A 22,612-nucleotide genomic window follows, 5' to 3' on the forward strand; every position below is an offset into this window, starting at 1 on the left:
TGGCTGATCATACTGCTTCATTATCAGAATCTTTACCTTCTCCCCCGTCTCTGTGTCTTGGCTGAAGGCTTTTGAGTGCAGAGGCTGAGGCTGGCATAGGTGCCAGCTTCTGTCTCCCCATACCAACATGGTTCTCTCTCTTTCTCCACTGGGGTAGTCTTGACATTTCTCCTGAGGTCCTGAAGTGCTCCCCTCAGGGGCCTTGCTCACTTCTCAACTCTCAAGAGATTTCCAGACTCTTTCCTCTCCTTTGGGACGTAAGGAACAGAAATTGTCTTTTCAGACACAACTCCTTTCTTCCTTGAGTCAAAGGTCATTGGGGATTTTTGTCTTGACCCATAGGTGTCCACATCTCCAGTGTTTATTCCAATCCCTTAGTCAAGGAGCCTGCTTTAATAGGATCATAGATTCTGAGGTGAAAAGGACATTAGAGACCATACAATAAAACCCCTTCATTTTTCAGAAAAAGAAACCAAGGGGTTGTGACTTGCCCAAGGTCACAAGATTACTCCATAGCCAATGCTCTTTAAAAGAGCGCATCATATCCCATTGCTTCATGTTTCAAGGGATGGATTAATTGGTTGGGAAGGTAGAGGAACACAATTCCCCAACCACAATCAAAAAAAATTGGGGGAGGGTAGACTAGATGACCTCCACGTTCTGTTCTAGCTTAGATCCAAAATCCTATCCAAGGTGCCTAACGGTATTTTTAAAATTGACCATACTTTTTCACTTGCGCAGACCTCCCAAATTCAATACAGCTAACACCTATCTGGTCCCCTTGCAGATTAGCTCTGCCTGTTCACAGAGATCAGGGCTCCAGGGCCTGTCCATTCACCTCAGGACAGGAAATATAAGAACAAGCTTATAGGTCAGTCCCACTCGTTGTTGTCCATCACTTCTGGATATCTGAGTGCCTCAGTTCAGTGATGGTTCCCAGTTTATAGACCCTGACTATACTATGGACTGAACTGGAAGTGTGATTTTCTGATGGGATCCTTGGACTGTGGGACACCCTCACTGTGACTATGAATGACCTGTCATTTTTTTCCCTTACTGTGTGAGTTTCAAGTGCTTTGTTTGGGATGAAAGGATCTCAATCAGGGCTGTTTTGTAATCTGTATTTCCTGGAACCTGGGGTCCTATTGTAGACCCCTGGCAGTTTACATGTACTGTTGAGGAGTGGTGGTCTTCAGAGGATAGTTAACAGAGTCACTAGGACTCCACGATGTCATATGGCTCGCAGACATCTGGAAACTTCTGTTTGTTTTTGTGAAGGACAATGATTATAGTGTAATAGATTTAGGGCTAGAATCTTCAATCTTTTGTGGCCACCCTAGTCCAAAATCTTTCTCTTGTATATCAGGAACCTGAAGCCTAAGGTATAAGCACCTGAGGTAGGTTTTGAACCTAGATCTTTTGATTTCAGAGCTATTGCTATTTTTAATGTACCATGCTGCCTCCACTTAATTCTAACAATTAGAATTTTTTTTAAAGAGAGGGAAAAGGTGGAAGCTAGGTGGCGCAGTGGATAGAGCACTGGCCCTGGATTTAGGAAGACCTGAGTTCACATACAGCCTCAGACACTTGACACTAACTAACTGTGTGACCCTGGGCAAGTCACTTTACCCCATTGCCTCGCCAAAAGAAACCCCTAAAACATAAGACTGGGCTTATGTTAGAAAATATTTAGACAACAGAATGGACATAAAGGGTGTTCACAGATTATGGAAGGCCATAAAATTCAGGGAGAAGATGCTAGAAAACGATAAGTAATCAGAGAGGGTATGACATAATGGATAAGGACGATTTCTGGCTTGATAATATCTAAACCTGGAGAATAGGGATGAGACTATTTAGAAAGTCCTAGAGAGAGAACAGGTCTAATAGGATAAACCTGGGCCCTGAAGATGAAAGCTCTCAGGCTTGCTTTGGATGCTTTTTCCAAGGTTCTGGAGGACCTTGGTCTGGAGCTAAGATTGGGGTGTGTGTGGGAGTGGGAGGGAGAGACAGTAGAGGTCTTTGACCCTGTGTCCTATCTCTTGTCTTTCTGGATCTCTCCTCCAGTCTTGGACTCTTCTCAGCCCCTTATCCTGATCCTGAATCCAAAAAAAGCAGACCTTTACTAACTGACTCAAGCATTACCAGGCTTCGACTTACCCACCTGCTCTGGTTGCGCCCTGAATCAGCAGGCTGGTTGTCTAGCTGGGTTTCCAACAAGGAGTAACATGATGCAGTCAGTGTTTAAGGAAGATTACTGTGGCATCAGGGGGATTAAAGGAAGGAGCATCTGGAGTCAGAGAAACCTGCTAGGAAGCTATTCCAATAATCCAGGTTTTAGGTAATGACGACATGAGCTAGAATGCTGGGAGTAGGGATGGAAATGAATGGATACATATGGGACTCATGCATTTTTTTTTATTCATTCATTTAACAAATGTGTGTTGCACACCAACTATATCAGTGCACTCTGCTGGATGCTACAGAGGTTACAAAAGAGGGCTTGCAGACTAGCAGACTCATTTTATATATTTCTGTGCTAAGATATTTGCTGTTGCTTATTAGATTTGGGTTTGCAAAGCTAACCCTGCAGAAACTAGTTATTTCCTCCAAAGGGTTATGACTGCAATTTGAGTTACCACTATGGTGTGGTTCCTAGCTAGCCAGGTATGGATAATGGAGAAGAGCAAGAACATAGGTCAAAGGCCAGGAAATTGTGTGTGTGTGTGTGTGTGTGTGTGTGTGTTTCATAAAAATGTAGCTCTCTATTAAATAATAAAATATCAGCTAAATATTAATTGCTAACGAGACAAATCCCCAGGTATAACTGGGCAGCTCCTTATTCTAAAGTTCAACTGTTATTTACCGCTGATCTCTTAACAGCTAAATCTAATGGTCTTTTCTCAGTTCTAATCCTTCTCGCCCTCTCTGCTGCGTTTGACACTGTTTACCATCCTTTCATCATGGATTCTCTCTTCTCTCTGGCACTGCTCTTTCCTGGTTCACTTCCTACCTCTCTGACCATTCCTTGTCAGTCTCCTTTGCTGGCTCAGCATCCACAGCATGCTAACTGGGTATTCCCAAAGTTTCTGTCCTGGGTCCCCCTTCCCTTCCCTTTGAAAGATGGGCTGCCAACTGTATCAGTGGCTCATAGATTTAAAGCTCAAAAGACCTCAGAGGTCACGTAATACAATGCCTCCATTTTAGAGATGAGGAAACTAAGGTCCTGGGAGATGAATTGACCTGCCTGGATACACAGATTATTACACAGACAATACGTCACTGGTGCAGGATTCAGACTCTAGTCCTCTGACTCCAAATCCAGCCCTTTTGCCACAAGCCCATGAACTAACACATGTAAATGGCTTAGCAAAACAGCCTGGTTGGTTGGGTTCTTTGTACTGGTGTTGCAACTGTCTATTTTGAGCAGAGCTTGGTAAACTTGGGGTTGATATCAGGAATTCAGAGCTGAGATCTGAGGACAGGCAAGAGCAGATTTAGGGGCCAGGACAGGAGACAGCTGGAAAAAAGGCAGGAGGTGTCTCATAAAACAGGCAAATAGGGTCAGATTGAAAGAAGTTGTAGGCAGGAATCAACATGGGGCAGATGGTGAAGCAAATAGAGGAGATTAAGTCAATAGGGTGGGTTAGGATCCTGGAAGAGAGGGATCCTGATTCTACTAGAAAAGTCTCTTCAGTTTATCAGCTTCAGTATCCTATGAGTGTGACAAGGGAAAGATACTATATTCCTGAGAAGACCTCTGCTGGGGTCTCAATGGGTGCAGTCCTTGGCAGTTGGGCATGATCTGGGTCATCTCTTGAGATAAGGGCCAGAGGCCCAGTTACAGGGACTTTTCTGAGAGTCCTAACTGGCCCAATATAAAAAATCTCCTCTTCAACATTCAAACCAAATGGTCATCCAGCCTGTTGCACACTTCCAGTGTCAGGAAGCTCACTGTCTTACAAGGCAGCCCATTTTATTTTGGGACAGTCCGGTGGTGGTAGATAGAGAGCTAGACCTAGAGTCAGGAAAACCTGGGTTCGAATCCTGCCTCTGACACTCAAGAACTACGTGACTTTGGGCAAGTCACTAACCCTCTCTGAGTCCAAGTTTATTCAGCTATAAAATAGAGGTAGTGATGCCTAATCACATATGCAAAGCACTATATGAATGTATGCTGTGATTATATGTAGTTGAAATATGCTCTCCTGTCACCCTACCCATCACTATTAGTTCTGCCCTCTGAGGCCGAGCTGAACAAATCTAATGTCTCTCATCTACCTGACGGCCCTTCAAATATTTGAACACAGGAAGGAAGCTTGTGCCGGAGACAATTTTCAGTGTGGATATTTACATCTTGGAAATTGGCAAAAGCTAGAAATCACGACTTGATTTAATGTTTTGTTATTGGTTAGACTTAAGAAAGTGATGGAAAAAATTTTAATGGTGCAGATTCAACTTAAAAGTATGTCATGTGTAATTTTTTTTTTTGAAGAGCCAGTTGTTAAATATTTACCAGCACACTCTTGAAACAAAGGTCACCTTCCCCATCGTCCCTGCCCCCATCCACTAGCGATCTCTTCTTCTGGCCTAATATTTAAGAGCTTAATAAGATATGAGGAGGGTGAGAAATTACAGATGATGCCAGGTTTCAACTCTGCGTAACTGGAAGGATAGAGGTGCCCTTGACAGAAATAGGGAAATTCAAAAGAGGGGTGGGTTTGGGAGGGAGAGATAATGTAATAAGAAATCTGCAATGCAGATCACAGCCCATACAGGCCTTGTCATCTGGTGTGACTCACTCTGTCTTACTGAAAATGACTAGGGAGAGGTGGAGGTGGGGCCCACACAGACCACAGCTCCACAGAAGGCTGAGCCTGAGTGGTGATCTGGTGGGCAGGGTGTGGATTTGTTCAGGGTGGAGGGGCTCTTATAAATACTGTGCAGGACCTACTCCATGTGGAGAAGGAGAGAAGTTCAGAGCTTGCACAGCTATGGGTAGGGGAAACAGGAGCAGAAGGGGATAGGGTTGGGCATGTGAGTTAATGGGGTGATATGGCTTTATGGGAGACAAGCTGGGATTTGTTATTGTGGTGAGATTGGCATGGGATCTATAATCCCAGTCTTTGATTAATGGTTAATCACGCTCCCTTTGGGCCCCCACTACTTTAAAACATTACCTTCTTTAGAATTCAGTGATTTAAGGGGCAGCTAGGTGGTACAGTGGATAGAGCACTGGCCCTGAAGTCAGGAAGACCTGAGTTCAAATCTGGCCTAAGACCAAATACTTGACACTTACTAGCTGTGTGACCCTGGACAAGTCATTTAACCCCAATTACCTTAAAAAAAATAGAATTCAGTGATTTATATTGAATAATTATTTTTTGTGGTAATAAAAGCAAAAAAAAAAACCCAAAACAAATGAACAAACCTGGAAACAAAAGTGAGTATCCACTGATTTGAGAATGTCTGAACAAAGTGAGGTACACAAACGTAATGTGATATTAGCTACTTAGAAACAACAAATATGGGGAATTCAGAGAAGCATGGGAAGAACTATATGAATCAACAGAGTGAAATAAACAGAAGTTGGAGAACAATTTAACAATGACTATGATAATAGGAAGGCAGTCAGAGAATAAATGGGGAAATATAGTTTTCCTTCCTCTCTATAGAAAAGTTGGGAATTACAGACGTGTAATGTTATATCACTGGGTAGCTAGGTGGTGCAGTGGACAGAATGCTGGGCTTCAAGTCAGGAAGACTCCTTTCTTCTGAGTTCAAATCTAGCCTCAGACACTTACTAGCTGTGTGACCCTGAGCAAGTTACTTAACCCTGTTTGCTTCAGTTTCCTCACCTGTAAAATGAGTTGGAGAAGGAAATGACAAACCGCTCCAATATCTCTGCCAAGAAAACCCCAAATGAGGTTATGGAGAGTTGGACACAACTGAAACAACTGAACAATAATGACAACAACATGTATCCACTGTCAGACTTGGTTGCTATGTTGGTTCTGCTTAACTGTTTTTTCTATGGTTCAAAGGATGGTCCAGTGGAGGCATGGATGGGTAGGGGAGGAATATGTGGAAATAACTATAATATAAAATCAAAAGGCATCAATAAAATCTTCTTAAAAATTAAATGCACAGATTGAGGTACCTGCTATTTGACAGATGCCTGAATAAGCCTTCTCATTACATCCAGTTGCTGAGGGTATATGCGCTAAAGGAGATACCAAGCAGCCTGGAGTAAAGCCAGAGCTGGAAAATAATCGCACTTGCTCAACAACAGGAGAAGAAAACATTAGAACCAGGAAAGGAGTTAGATTAAGAATTTGCTGGGCAGAGATTAAAATTAGTCCCCAGTCAGTTGGTCATTCCGCAGTCATTTATTAAGTCCAGCCACCATGTTGTGTTGGGGATAGAGAAAAAGGCAAAAACATTCCCTGCCCTCAGGGAGTTCCCATTCTAAGACAAAGTGCATACAGATCATGTCTCAACCCACTGGGTTTAGGAGCTTTTTCTTGGGCAAGTCACTTAGGGCTCTTTGGATTTCAGTTTCCCACTCTATAAAATGAGGGAGCTAGAATAGATTATTTACTTCTAAGGTCCCTTCTTGAATACTCTGATCTAAGAACTGTTAGACTTCCATCCAACCTGGAAGGTAACCTTTCCTGGAACACTCACAGCTTCTGGCTTTGACGTTGGCTTGTTAAGTACACCAAGTCCTCAGCTTGAGCATTTCCAAAGTCTGTAAGGCAGTTTGGTCTTCAGAACACATTTTTCCATAGAAACAACGTTCGAAGGATGGTGAAGCTCCCCAGGCCGCTTAGAAGCTACTTCATCCATAATGTAGCTGAGAAACTGCAAATTTACAAGGAAGAACTGGAGAAAATAACATTATAGTAATACTAGTAACTGACTAGAATACAAAAACAAACTTGAATGTGAAGTTCATGTTCATTGATGGTGCTTGAAGAAATACAGGCTTAACAGAGGGAGAATGGATTAGGAGATAAAGTGGAGTCTTAGGTGGAGATGCTCAAAGTGGCTTCAGGTCACCTTTTTTTTTGTAATTTTGTTAAATTCAATATACATTAAAAATTATGCATAATTTAGAGTTTATGGTTATATGCACTGTATTGGCTTACCTGGCATTTTTGTTGATGGTTTCACTAAGTTCAGAAATTTTTAAAAATTAATATGTCCCTACACCTTCCCTCTTTCACTGAGTATATAAAAATAACAAACCCCCAAAATAGACCCTACAATCTATTCCTGCTTAGTATGCCTCTTTTTTGCACATTAAATTCATCACCTGTCCACCATCATTCCTTTGGACTCCTACTTTAATAGAATTCTAAAGTCTTCAAAGCCTTTTTTCTCTATAATGTTATCAGCACATAGCAATGGTGTCAAACTCAAATAGAAAGGGTGGGGGCAGAGCACCTATCCCTATAAAATGATCTCTGTAGGTCACATACCGACACTTAAAATGTTGTTGTTCAGTCTTTTTTTTCCAGTCCTGTCCAACTCTTCCTGACCCCATTTGGGGTTTTCTTGGCAGACAGTGGAGTGGTTTGCTGTTTCCTTCTCCAGCTCATTTTACAAATGTGGAAACTGAGGCAAATAAGGCTTAGTGACTTGTCCAGGGTCACACAACTAGTAAGTATCTGAGGCTAGATTTGAACTCATTAGGAAGATGAGCCTTCTTGACTCCTCTCCCTGTGCTTTAATTACTGCACCACCTAACAGCCCTTTAAAATGTAATATAACGTATATTTTGTTGAATTTTTATTTATTTTGTTAAATATTTCTCAATTAGATTTTAATCTGGTCCTGTACTTGGGAGTGTTGAAGGCTGTGTGTGCCCTCAGGAAATATGTTGATACCTCTGGTGTATACAGGATATCTCTCTCATGATTCTGCTCTCTTCACTCTGCATAAATTCTGAGTAGCTCTCCCAGTCTCCTCTAAAACTGTCCATCTTATTATGTCTTATGGCACTATAATAATATTCCATGACATTCATATGTCATAATTTGCTTAGCCATTTCCTAATAGGAGGAAACTCTCTTCCCCTTTCTGCCTCTCATCCCCCCTCCCAACCAATTTCCAATTTTGCATGTTTATAGATCTTTTCTCTCTTTCTTTGTTTTCTTTAGAGGATAGGTCTAATAGTGACATAGTTGAGTCAAAGGGGGATGCCCAGTTTGTTAACTTTCTGAGCATAACTCCAAATTGCTTTCAAGAGTGGCCCAGGGGTGGGGAACTTGTGGCCTCGAGGCCGCATGTGGCCCTCTAGGTCCTCAAGTGCAGCCTTTTGACTGAGTCTAATTTTTACAGAACAAATCCTTTCATTAAGGGGATTTGTTCTGTGAAGTTCGGATTCAAAGGTCCACCCCTGCTGGACCAATTCACAACTCCACCAATAGTGCACTAGCGTGCCTGTACCCACAGCCCCTCCAACATTTGTCATTTTCCTCTTTTGTCATCTTTGCCAGTCTGATAGGTGTGAAATGGAACTTCAAAGTTGCTACAATTTGCAGTTTTCTAATTATTAGTGATTTTAGAGCATTTTTTCATGTGATTTTTGATAGCTTAGATTTCTTCTGAGAGCTGCCTGTTCACATTTCAGATCACTTTGTTGAAACAAACAAAAAAGTGTCTGAAATATTTGTTCTTTTCAGGGCAATGAGGGTTAAGTGACTTGCCCAGGGTCACTTAGCTGGTTAATGCGGTGTGTCCAAGGCCACATTTAAATTCAGTCCCCCGGACTCCAGGGTACTGCTCTATCCACCGGGCCATTTAGCCACTCCGCTCCGCGTGTCAGATGGCTTTCAAGGGTTTCTTTTGAAGTCCGTAAGTTTAGTGCTGGAAAGGACTTCTCAAGTCACAGGATCAGAGAATCATAGCTTTAGAGCTGGAAAAGACCTCAGAGGCCAAGCCCTTCATTCTATAGGTAAGGAAACTGAGGCCCAGAAGGTAAGTGACTCGCCCAAGGTCACACAGGTTCTACGTATCAAAGCTGGGATTTGAACCAGGGCCTCCTGACTCTAAACCCAACGTCTTTTCCATTGTACCACACTTTAAAAGTGAGTCTTGGGCACGAAGAACCTTTCCCACACCGTGTCCACCAGGGGAATTCAGTACGATGCTCGAGGACGAGGGAGAGACTCAGTAAAAATTGCATATTTCTGAATCCTTGAATAATTCAGGGACCTATAATTTTGCTATCGTGAGCATTCCTTCCAGAAAGACAGCAGGTAACCTCTCTGAGCTTTAAGAGATGATTTTTCAGAGTTGCTCTCGCTGGAAAATCCATCACCTTGTGGCCAGCCTGGTGACAAGTCTCTCCATGCTCCATCGGTTTGTCTGTCAGACAGCTGACATACAGCATGAAGCTACAGGCTCCTTCGTGGAACCGATTTCATGTATAAATGTAGGATTTTCTTTTCATTCTAGCACTTTCCCTCCGTTGATTATTTCCAATTCATCCTGCCTGTAGCTTGTTTGTACATAGTTGCTTGCATGTTGTCTCTCCTGTTAGATCTTGAACTCTTTGAGAGCCAAGACTGTCTTTTGCCTTTCTTTGTACTTTCAGTGCTTAGTACCATGCTTGACACATAATAGGTGCTTAATAAGTATTTATTGACTGGTTATCTTTGACTTGAGGTATCATCACTAGCACTACTTTTCAATTGTCAGTCATGGTTAGAATAATTCTTTCCTTAAAAATAACAAATGGAATGAAGAATGGGATAGAGAGAGGGTGGGGAGGGAGGAGAGATTTTTTTTCCCCTGAGGAAAATGTAGGAGTTGGGAAAGAAAAGGAAAGAAGGATTTGAGAATGTATAAATGTAAGAGAAAGGTAGCCTGAGAGAGGACAAACTAAGTAGGGTGAATAGCTAAAGAAAAAAGATAAGAGAGATTATAACATGAACACATTTCCTCTAAGAAGGAAAAAGAAAGATAGTAATACATGGGTGGGGAACCTGTGCCCTCAAGGCTACATATGGCCCTCCAGGTCCTCAAGTGCAGCCCTTTGACTGAATCCAAACTTCACGGAAAAATCCTTAATCTTTAATAAAAGGATTTGTTCTGTAAAACTTGGGCTCAGTCAAAATGCCACACCAAGGACCTAGAGGGCCACATTTGGCCTTGAGGCTGTAGATTCCCCACTACTGGAACCATTAGACAGTTACTCTAGTCAGCCACCAGGAGGCACAATGGTTTAGGACCCCACCCTACCCACCCCTATTCCCCAATCTATGTGATTTTTAAGGAAAGAATTATTCTAACCTTGGCTGATAATTGAAAAGTAGTTCTAGTGATGCTACAACCGTATCAAGATCAACCAGTCAGTCAATAAACACTGATTAAACACCTACTATGTGTCAAGCAAAGTGCTAAGTACTAAAAATACAAAGAAAAGCATAAGAAAGCCCTGGCTCTTAAAGAGCTTATGATCTAACAGGAGAGACAACATGCAAGCAACTATGTACAAACAAGCTGTGGACAGGATAAATTGGAAATAATCAACAGAGCAAAAATGTTAGAATGAAAAGAAAACCCTACATTTTTGAATGAAATCGGTTATGTGAAGGAGCTAGTAGCATCATACTCTGTGTCAGCTGTCTGACAACCAGACTGATGGAGCATGTAGAGACTTGTCACCAGGCTGGCCACAAGGTGGTTTGGTCACAGCACACGATGAGCTGCTGAGGAAGGTTAAAAGGGTGCATGCAAATGTTTAGAAATAGCTTATTCCCATGAGCTGGGTGTTATTAAGTTTGGCGTGCTTATACTATGCTCTCCTATTATTAAAATGAAGTAAGAGACCCACTGGAAACTCACTCCTTTAATTCTTAGTTGATTTTTAGGGGTCTAATATAGAATTAAAAATAATGTGGTCCCCAAATCAGTCAAGAAACATTAAGTGCTCACTGTGTGCTAGGCGCTATGCTAAGTACTAAAAATACAAAGAAAACCAAAACTAGCTCCTGTGCTTAAAGACCTTACATACTAAGGGGAGGGTTAACATACCCAGACAGGTATGTACCAGGTTTATATAGAGTAGCTAGCTGGTAGACGGTGACCTCATAGGAGAAGGCACAAGTAGCTGAGGTGGGGAAAGATGTGCAGAAAGTGATATTTGAGTCAAGGCTTGAAGAAGTCATATATAATAAGAGGTGGAAAGGAAAAGAAAGCATCAAGGTTTCATCTCTATTAGGAGTTAGCAATTGCTGGTACTAACAGAATTTCAGATTCCTAGAGCTCAAAGTAATCTTAGAAAACATCTTGTACAATCTTCTCTTACTTCTGTCTTGCAGCATCAGGCCAGCTGTGCTAAGTTGCTGGTGCGACAGACAGAACTATTAACACTCACCATATGTTTCAAAGTGTGAGGGACTGTCTGATGTTGGCAGCTACCAGGTTGGGCGCTGTGGCAAGAGTAGGGTAAGATCTGGGTATTTTGGAAGTCGAGGCAGGGGCTGTAGTAGGCAGAGTCGTGGTGAACTGGGATGGGCTGGATACGGAGAAGCCCTGAGGCAGTGGGCAGTGCTATGTGAGATAAGCTGGGTACAAGGAAGTAGCCGGAGCTTGAGCTCCTGAGGCAAGGGGCGGTGCCACGTGGGAGTGGGACGGCAGAGGACTGAGTTCCCTTTGCTTGGTCCCCTCCCTATATGCAACGTCATCCCCAGACGCCTCTTGTGACCTTCCTGACTTCCTGGGTCCCTTTGTGCAGCACTGACCCCAGTCCCCTCCTCCCAGTATTCTGAGTCTGACTTCCTAGGTCACGTACTCTGTCTATGCGCTAATCCCAGATGCCTTCTCCCTGTATCCGGTCCTAGCCTCCTACGTCACTTCCTCTCCCTTGGTGTGCTAAACTCAGACAGCCCCTTCCGGTATCTGACCCTACAATCATTGGCTAGTAAGCGGGCTGGGGAGGAGGGGCTAGGTAGGTATTTAGGAACAAGCGTGGTCAGATCACGTGCTCTCTCCTGGCTCCTGTTCTGTTGCTCTGGCCTTGCTGCTTGGGCTTGCTATGATGGCTTGCTGTGATGGCCTCTGAATAAAGCTCTGGTGTTGGCGCCTCCCGATGGCTCGTCTCTGTGTGTTTATCCGGTTGAGGACCGAAGACTTGGAAGTGAGTATGACTCTGGTAGCGTGCTCCTTATAGGAGGAGAGGGTACTGGCGTGCGGCCGGCAGAAGGTCGGCACGCAGCCAGTTCATCAAAGAGGCAAGGCAGGGTGAGGGGCCTAGTTCCATGCTGGTTATGAGTAACATTTTGACATGGGAGTTCCAAGTTTCTAGTTTCACCAGTGCCTAGAAAAACTGGAGGGGAGGGAGGGAAAGGGAGGAACACCAGATTCCTATGGACAGGAAAAGCCACCTAAGTTGAAAGCCCAAGCTCTTAATTTCATTCATCTTTGACAGTTGCCTCTCCCTTGATTTCCCCACCCCCTATCCCATCAGTTTCCAATTCTTCTTGAAGACTGTCAATTATCCCCACTGCCACCACCCTTTTTTACATTTTCCTTACTTTTCAACTAGAGAGAAGTAATAGACTCCTAACAGTTTTTCCTTTCTCTACTTCCTCTTTCCTTCCAAACTAAACTGCACACCGCCACAAGATTTATCTTCCTAATACACACATCTGAACTTAGCATTCACCTGCTTGGAAAATTTCAATGGCTTCCTTTGTCCATCAAAGAAAGTCCAAACTTCTTAGCCCAATCACTACCAATGAACAAGAATTCACTGAGTACCTACTATGTGCCAGGTACTATTCCAGGCACTGGAGATACAAAGACAAAAAGGAAGCAGTCTCTGCTCTCAAGGAGTCTGCATTCTATCAGAGGACAGACACACACACACACACACACACACAATTGTTGTTCTCCAGGACTGATGACATCATGAGGGTAATGTCTTGATTTGCATGTGAAATGGATTTAAGTGAGGTAGAGTTGCATTAAGTTGTCAGCCTCACTTTGTCTCCAGGGTCATCAAGTCCATTGACAAGATATAAGTCAAGATGGCCCAGGATGCAGCGGATGACCTTGGTCTTTCTAAATTAAGGTCTTTCCCTAGGTCTCGATTTGTCTGAGGCAATGCCCACTCAGTGACTAAGGGCTAGATAAGAATTGAGACAGAAGACGTCCTAATACATACACAAGATATAAAACAAAATAAATATAAGGTAGTTTTAGTGGAGGAAGCAAATGGACACCCAACCTCTGCTTTCCATCTGCATGGAGGAGGGTCTCCAAACCTTCAAAGGTAAGCCATTCCACTTAAAGAAAGCTTCAGTTGTTAGGAAGTTTTTTGAAATTGAGCCTAAATTTGACCCTTTGGACTGCTACTCACTGCTCCTAGTTCTATGCCCTGAGGCCAATCAGAACAAGTACCATCCCTCTTCCACATGATGGGATGAATGAATCCCATACGATCCAAGAATAAGATGCTGCCATGATGGCCTAGAGGAAAGGGCCTTCATAGATCAGCAGTTGGAGTTTATAAACCAGCAAATATGAGTTCCAACTATCGATGCTTCTTGAATCTTTTTGAGGCATCATGGATTTTAAGTCAGAGACCCAGGGCTCAGATCCCATTGCCACTACTCTGAGGACCTAGGGCAAGTCACTCAATCTCTGTGGGCCTCAGTTTCCATATCTGTAAAATAAAGGAGTTGGAATAAATGACCCCTAAGGTGCCATCTACTTCTAAATCCTATGACTATTCCATAGTGAAATATCAGGGCTTCTGAGAAGTTTTTTTCTTTAGCCTGGAGTCTAGAAAAGATGTTTTTGTGTGTGATTCTAAGCCAGGTTCTGGGCCTCATTATTCCTGGCTGTTTAATAATATTTAGCATTTTTACTGCTTTCCTCCACTCTTTGTTCCATTAGAGACGCCTCGGAAGGCCTCCAGGCAGGACACATCCTTAGATGGTCCCTGCCAGCCCATCTGTCACGTAGGAGACAGTTCCAGTGTAGCCTTTCTGTTTTTAGACTCCAGGAAGGTTGAACATTTAAAATACATAGTCTGTCTATTTTTTATAAACAGTTGGCAGGAAGGACTCCTCTGGGGGCTTAGCCAAGAGAGATAGTGCATTAACTTAAACGGATTTGATTTCTTTTGATTAAAATTTCAGGGCCCTCTCTGCCCTGGGAAGGACGTATGAAGGCTTGCATAGAAGCTTCCCTAGGGGATTTAGAATCATAGACTAATAGAATGCTGGAGATGGAAGGGGCCCCCGAGATCACCAAGTCTGATGTCCTTATTCTCAAGGCTCCAGGGAGCTGAGTCCCAGAGAAATCAGATGTCTCAAGTCATACAGAGAGGTTGTGGCAGACCTGGAGTTAGAACCCAGGTCTCCTAACTTCCAGGTCATTTTTCTTATGCCATCCTAGGAGTTTCAGGGCCTAGATCAGGATCAAGCCATAACCTTCTTTTCTAACCCAGTCCCCTTCCCTTCCTCCCAGTTACTTATTTTCAAATAGGGAAAAGCAGTTTAAAATGAGCACAGAACGACTGTTGGAAGGGGAGGAGTTATTACGAAAAGAAGTAGAGCAATGGTCCTGCTTCTTCTGTCACCTTCTTTGCTTGGGGACAATCTGGGCGATGTTAGGGGTAGTTTGTATATATGCCCTCAGGTTTTTTAAAGCCCCAACTCCAGCACCTAGAAATGGAAGGGACCTTAAAAATCCTCTAGTTTAGGGGTTCTTAACATTTTTGTGTGTCATAGGCCCTTCAGACTGCCTGGTGAAGCCTGCAGACCTCTTCTCAAAATCATGTTTTTAAATGCATAAATAAAATCCATAAGATTGCAAAAGAAACCAATTAGGTTGAAATAAACATGCAGTTTTTTCCCCCATCCAAGGTCACAGACCTGGGGTTGAGAACCCCTCATTTCACAAATAAGGAAATCAGTAGGATGAAGTAAAAGCATACTGTAGTGGAGAGAACAGAGGGAACTGTATTTGAAGCCTGGGTTTGAACCCCTTTCCTACTCTGGCACTGACAAATGGACTCTGTGAAAGTCAGCCCCCTCTTCTGTGAATTGGGGATGTTGAGCATGACTTAACTGTAATCATCCAAGTCCATGGTGGCCAAGTCAAATAGAAATGGGGCCACTAAACCATATTCAACAATCCCCGTGGGGGCATATTGATTAGAAAACCACGTATCAATGTTATCTATGTTCTAGTGTATTTTTATTTATTTTGTTAAATATTTTCCCATTACATTTTATTCTGACTCTGGCCTCATCGAGGAGTGTCGTTGGCCAATTGTTTATCAGCTCTGTTCTAAGCCAAGATTCAAACCCAGGGCTCTTTCTAGTGCACCAGTTAATCCCTCTAAAGTGTGGCCGTCACCTAACATCAGCGTAAGGCCAAAGGCATATGGCCAAGGGCAGTAATTTTCAGTACCCTAAGACTGTGTGCTGCCCAGTTTATTTTTTAATTCTGTATGAAATCTTGTTTCTGGAAGAACTAAGTGGTTGGAGATTTCAGTCCTACACTGCCACCTTCTGGCAGTGTTGACCTATGCTCAAACTATCTCAGCCTTGTAGGCTGCGAGGATGAAGGGATTTCTCTTTGAAAAGCTGGAATTGGCTCCTTTCAGGGACTTGATTCCTTTTTGGGAGAGGTTGCTATCATCGACAGAAAAACTTTGCCAATATTTCTACTGTAGGTTACTTGAATGGGTTATTTGTATAATTCCCTAGGGAGGCAGTGTGGTTGTGGACAAATCACTGGCTCTAGAGTCAGATGTTTTGTCACTCAGTTGTTTTTCAGTTGTGTGCAATTCTTTGTGATCCCTTCTGGGGTTTTCTTGGTGAAGGTAATTGCCAGTTCCTTCTCCAGCTCGTTTTATAGATGAGGAAACTGAGGCAAACAGGGTTAAGTGATTTGTCCAGGGTCAGACAGCTAGTAAGTGTCTGAGTCTGGATTTGAACGCAGGTTTTCCTGACCCCAGTCCTGGAGCTCTATCCACTGTGTCACCTGGATACCTTAGAGTCAGATGATATGGGTTCAAATCCTGCCTCTGACACAATTTGTGTTGTAGCTTTAGGCAAGTCATTTGATCTTCCTAGGTTTCAGTTTCTTCATCTATAAAACAAAGAGATTGAGTTCTCTGAGCACTTAAGCCTCTTCTACATTTAGTTCCATTATCTCCACCTATATGGATTTTCTTCTCCAATTCTTTTTACAGATGAGGAAATTGAGGTAAATAGGGTTAAGTGACTTGCCCAGGGCTACACTGCTAGTCAGTGTCTGAGTCTGGATTTGAACTCAGGGAGATGAGTCTTCCAGGCACTCTATCAGCCACTTAGCTGCCCCCCCAAATGTTATTAGATTATTAGAATCCATCTTGTTAGATTTGATTCAACTTTCTAGTTTGTCAAGCTCTTTTTGGATTCAGTCATCCAATGTGTTAGCTATACTTTCCAGTTCTGTGTCATCTGCAAATCTGACAGTCCTGTTGTTGTATCTTTATCCATGTCACGGACCAAATGTTAAATAACATTGGGTTAGGCACAGCTCTGTGGTATGCTCCACTGCAGACCTCTGCCTAAACTGACTTAGAACGATTAATGACAATTCTTTGGGCTTGTCTACTTAACTAGTCCAAATCCAAGTAACTGTCCTATCCTACATTCCTTATGTCCCCACCATTTCCATAAGAATAGCATAAGAGACTTTAAAATGCTTTGCTACAATCTAGTTAAACTACACAGCACTTCTTAGGTCTACCAGTCTAATAACCTTGTGCAGAAAGGAATTGAGATTAGTCTGGCTCTTCTTGATGAAGCCAGAGTGGTTCTCCGTGATCACCAAATACTTCCTTTTCTAAACATTCACCACCACACTTTAATAATTTGGCCTCAATTTTTTTCCAGATACCAGTCTCTAGCCTTTTGTTTTCAGACTCCATTCTCTTCCCTCTTTCAATGAATGGTATATAACACCTGCCATTTTCCATAGTCTTTCAAGTATTATTGGCTTAGCAGTTCTATCCACCAGTTCTTTAAGGACCCAAAGATGTAGCTCAGTTCTAGGTATTTCAACTTGTCAAGGGCAGCCTGGTACTCTCTTACAATCTCCTCATTTGTCTTATAAATATCAGCTTCCTCTTACTCTCTTTTGTTCTATCTTTTCCAGCCCAAAGATCATTTTCCTTGGCATAGAATATAGAAACAAACAAGGGCTGTGCAGCTCAACCTTCTCTCCGTGGTCCATGCAAGAGTCTTTTCCCTTCTTTGATTTTCCTTTCCTCCTTCACAATATGGCTTTTTAAAATTCCCATTTTGTTGTTTTTACTTTTCTGTGCCAATCTCAGTTCATTCTGAGTTTCAGTCCTCCTAATGCTACTCTTAAATGACTGTGCCACCCCAAACATTTGTATTCATTTTGCATTACCTGTCCTTGGTTGGTTAGTTCTTTGTGCAGGCAGATTGGTCTCTAAACAATTACCTCTTTCTTCCTCATCAGAATGGTTTCTATTTGTGCCTTCAGAATGTCATTTCTGAGAGCTTCCCATCCTTCCTGGGCTGAGTTCCTCTACAGAATTTGGGACTCTACCTATCCTTTCTCTGAAACGTTTGAAATCTGCTCCCCAAAAGTCTAACCTGCATGTCAGATGATGGCTGACTTTCCTTTCCTTACTTATCATAAATTTTAAGATGGAATAGTTGTTTTTACTCTAGCAACTAGGTCTTTGTTGCTCTAGGGAGAGTTTGATGCTGGTCAAAATGTTTTTGGTAGATGTGCGTAATAAAGGCAGAAACATAAAGCAAAACCAGAGACCAATAGTCCTGTTAGCTTCACCAAGCTCATGAGAATCACATTCACAATAGACATTCCCTTCATTGATTCCTCCAGCTCTTAAAAAGGAAATTACCATTAATAAATCAGGAAGTTATTAGCTGTTCTGCACTGGTCAGAGAAAGTGCTCCAGCAAATGTTGAGGTAATTGAAGTCACCTATCACCATTAAGAGAGGCAGTGTGGTGTAAGAAGATAGAAACCAATTTTGAAGCCAGGAAGCCCTGGATTCAAGTTTTACCTCTGATGTGCTGAGACACACACTGTCTGTGTTACTCTGGGTGAATCACTTAATTTATCAATGCTCTAGGCAACTCGCTAACACTGTAAGTTGCAGAGAAGGTGCTGACCTTATCTGAGAGTGCCTTCTGCCAGTGAAATCCTAGGTCTGGCTTATCTCCCTATCCTCACTATAGAAGGTTCTCAGGCCAGAATTATGATCTGTTTCCCAAACTCTTCATCTCTTTCCCCTTTCTGTGCCGGTGGTCTACAACACATTTTGATAACAACATTGTTTTTCTTTCTGCCTCTGTTGATCTTTGCCCTAACGTTCTTTACCATGCTTCCCCTTTCTGGTTCCTGGATTTCCTCAGGTGAGTATTTTCCCAATCTACAATGCCATTCATCCCCTCTGATTCCCCTTAAATATCTAGTTCCATTTTAATACATTATACTCTTCCACAGACATAGTCCAGTCATCAAGTCTAAGGAATGCTTGCAAGATATCTTTGTATTAGGATCTACAAGTCTGCTAACCCACCTGTCTTCCTAACTTCCCTTCTTCACGTTTGCAATATCAGAGTCCTCCTCCATTCTTCACTCTCCTTTCCTTCCTCCGGATCTGACCCAGTGCCAAGTCTTCGGTATCCTATTGCCACCATGTCTCTCATAGCCCTCTCCTCTTCGTTCTTGCCATGATCACTCTTTCACACTTTATAAAGGGATAAGTAGAAGTATTTCTTTAAACTTTTAATGTATTAACATCTTGTTGTCTCTGTTACCTTCTCCTTGTCTGAGGTCATCAGCTGGACTCTTTGCATCTTAATTGAATTGATTCCATTTGTGCAAAAGTCTTTCCATTTTATGGAATCACAGCATTCTAGGATTACCTCTATGCCTTGTTTGAGAAATCTCTCCTTAGTGATAGTTGTGGAAGATTCTTCCTTCCATTCTCCTTTAATTGTTTTTGTGACATGTTCTCTTATATTCAAGTTGTATAATCCCTTATTAAGCTGCATCAGAGATTACTGTAATAAGTAGATGGTGTAAGTAAGATGTTGATCTAAACTTAATTCTACCAAACTGGTTTCTAAGTATCCTAGTAGTTCTTGTTGAATAGGGAGTCCTTGTCCTGGTAGGTTGTGTTCTTGGCCTTATCAAACACTAGACTCCTGTGTTTGATGGTAGGGATGTCCTGATTAGCTCCCTTTCCCACCATGTGTATTTCTAAACATTTGTGAATATCTTGCATTCTCTTCCTTCCTTTAATAGAACACAAGTATGCTAAAAATTTTCTTGATATGTAATTGTGGGAAAAAATAAAATACTATTTAAAGCAAAATCAAACAAATAAACAAAAAATAGAACATAAGTGCTTATAAGGCTGGGACTACCTCTCTTATGTCTCTGTATCCCCAGTGCCTAGTACAGTGACTGACACATAGGAGAGATGCTTAATAAATGCTTGTGGGTGATTAATTCATAAAATTAATGCCATGTCAATCAAACTATCATATAATTACTTTGTAGAACTAGAAAAAATAATAAGAAAATTCATTGAGAGGAAAAGAAAGATCAAGATTCTCAATGGATATAAAGAAAAATGTTAGGAATAAAGGGAGCCCTTTATTACTGCATCTTAAATTATAGCATAAAGCAGTGATCATCAAAACCATTTGCTATTGGTTAAAAAATAGAAACTCTGATTAGTGAAGCAGACTAGAAAAGCAAAACTCACAAAGCAATCAGATATAGTAATCTAGTCTTTGATAAGCCCAAGAACACAAACCACCAGGACAAGGATTCTCTATTCAACAGAAATACTGGGAAAAGTAGAAACCAGTTTGGCAGAAATACAATAATCTTTAATATTGCAATAATCTCTAAATGGATATGCAATTTAAATATAAAAGGATGTGTCATCAAGACAATAAAGGAAGAATGAAAGGACATACCTTTCATAACTATGGCTAAGGGAAGAACTCTCAAACAAGTTAGAGGGGTGATCATAAAAGATGAAATTGAATATTTTGATTACATAAAATTAAAAGATTTTTGCTCAAACAAAATCAGTGTAGCTAAAATAAGAAGAGAAGCTCTTGACTGAAAAGGGAAAGTCTTCACAACAAATATTTGTGACAAAAGTCTGATATCTGAAGTACAAATATATGAGAACAAGAGCCAGTCCTTAATAGATAAATTGCCAAAGGATATGAATAGGTAGTTTGCTAAAGAAGAAATATAAGCTATCAGTGATTCTATAAAAACTGCTCCAAATCACTAACAATAAGAGATGCAAATTTAAGCAACTGAGATTTTACCTCATATCCATCAGATGACCAAAACCAAACAAAAAAACACCAATTGTTGGAGGGACTGTGGAAAGGGAAATACACTAATGCATTATTAGTGGAACTATGATTTGGTACAACCTTTCTAGAATATAATTTGGAATTATACTAGAAAAGCACTCAACGGTTCATACTTTTTGACACAATGATATCACTATTGGGTATATGTCTCAAGGAGGTCAAGAACAGAGGGAAAAGTAACATAAATACAAAAATATTTATAGTTATCATTGACTCAATGCTCTGAGAATCATTGAACAAGCTCTGAGAATCATTGAACTATTATATTATACTTGTAATTATATTATACATAATGTAAGTCTGTATGTTATATGGAATTATGTATAATATAATTCTATGTAAAATAGAATACATTAGAATTATGTTATGAGCTTCTACATTAAGGGACCAGAAGGCATGGAGTATGATATTCCGGAGGGCAAAGGAGATAGGATTACAACCAAGAATCACCTACCCAGCAAAACTGAGTATAATCCTTCAGGGTAAAAAATGGTTATTCAATGAAATAGGGGACTTTCAAACACTCCTGAGGAAAAGACCAGAGCTGAATATAAAATATGACTTTCAAATACAAGACTCAAGTGAAACATGGAAGAGGTAAACAGAAAAGAGAAATCATAAGAGACTTTTTAAGGTTGAACTGTTTACATTACTGCAGGGAAAGATGATATTTGTAACTCATGAGTCCTTTGTTAGTGTTGAGTGGGAGGGAAAACATTATATGTATGTATGTATAGATAGATAGATAGATAGATAGATAGATAGATAGATAGATAGATAGATAGAGGGCACAGGGTGATATGAAGATGAAGGGGTGATATCTGGAAAATAAAATTAAGGGGTGAGAGAGGATTATACTGGGAGAAGGAGAAAGGGAGAAGTAGAATGGGGTAAATTATCTTACATGAAACAGTCAAGAAAAGGCTTTTACAGTGGAGGGAAAATGGGGGAAGGTGGGAGGGAATGAGTGAATCCTATTCTCATAGGATTTGGCTTAAGGAGGGAATAACATACACAATGGGGTATGGAAATCTATTTTCCCTTACAGGAAAATAAGGGGGGAAGGGGACAAGAGAGCAGGGGGTTGACAGAGGGGAGGGCAGATTGGGGGGGATAATCAGAAGCAAACACTTCTGAGGAGGGACAGGGTCAAAAGAGAGAATAGAATAAATGGGGGATAGGATAGGATGAAGGGAAATATACTTAGTTTTTCACAACATGACTACTATGGAAGTGTTTTGCATGACTACACATCTATAACCTGTATTGAGATGCTTGCCTTTTCAATGAGGGTGGGTGAGGAGGGAGGAAGGGAGAAAATTTGTAACCCAAAGTTTTAAAAACACATGTTAAAAATAAAAAAAAATTTAAAAATAGAATTATGTTATGCATTCTATACGTAATATAGAATACATATACATTGCATTATTTGATTATGTTATTATATATATTCTATATATAGAATATAATCATGTATAATATAGAATTATAGATATTTAATATAATTACATATATAGAATTCTATATTATATAGATAATTTTATTATAATATAGAATTATATATTATATTATATATTGGAAACTGGGGAAATAAGCATTCATTAAGTTCCTACTACATACCAAGCACTGTGCCAGGCACTTTACAAATATTATCTCATCTGATACTCATAACTTGGCAAGCTATTGGTGCTATTATTATCCCCTATTATTATTATGTGACATATTATTATATTATTATATAAAATATTGTACAATAAGAAATTATGAATATGAAGATGAATTGATGTAGAATGAAGTAAGCAGGACCAAGTGAACAAATAGCAATAATGTAAATGAAAGAAGAGTAATAAGAAGGCAAACTCTGAGTGGTTCTTAGAACAAATCCTGATGCTGAAGAACAAATAATGAAACATGTGGCCTTAACCTCAAGAGGAAGGTGGGATACTACAGGGATAGAATATCATATATGTTGCTAGAGTTACTGTATCTGTTGTTTTTTGCTCAACTGTTTATCTTTATTATAAAAGGAGGTTCAATGCTGTGTGTGTGTGTGTGTGTGTGTGTGTGTGTGTGTGTGTGTGTGTGTGTGTGTGTTGTGGATTAATCTGGAAATGGCTATGACATAAAACCAGTCCCCACTCTTGAGGAGCTCACAGTTTAATGGGGACGTAAACAAGCGAACAA

At 41.0% G+C, this 22,612-nt stretch overlaps 1 protein-coding gene across 1 annotated transcript in view; it reads left to right on the forward strand.

Annotated features, from left to right (window-relative positions):
• The window catches only part of CIB4 (calcium and integrin binding family member 4), an 83,512-nt gene that overhangs the window by 51,940 nt on the left and 8,960 nt on the right, over nt 1–22,612 (forward strand). The window lies entirely within an intron of this gene.

This window comes from Vombatus ursinus, unplaced genomic scaffold (assembly GCF_900497805.2).
Source record: "Vombatus ursinus unplaced genomic scaffold, bare-nosed wombat genome assembly UNPS02009062.1, whole genome shotgun sequence".
In the NCBI taxonomy this organism is placed as follows: domain Eukaryota; kingdom Metazoa; phylum Chordata; class Mammalia; order Diprotodontia; family Vombatidae; genus Vombatus; species Vombatus ursinus.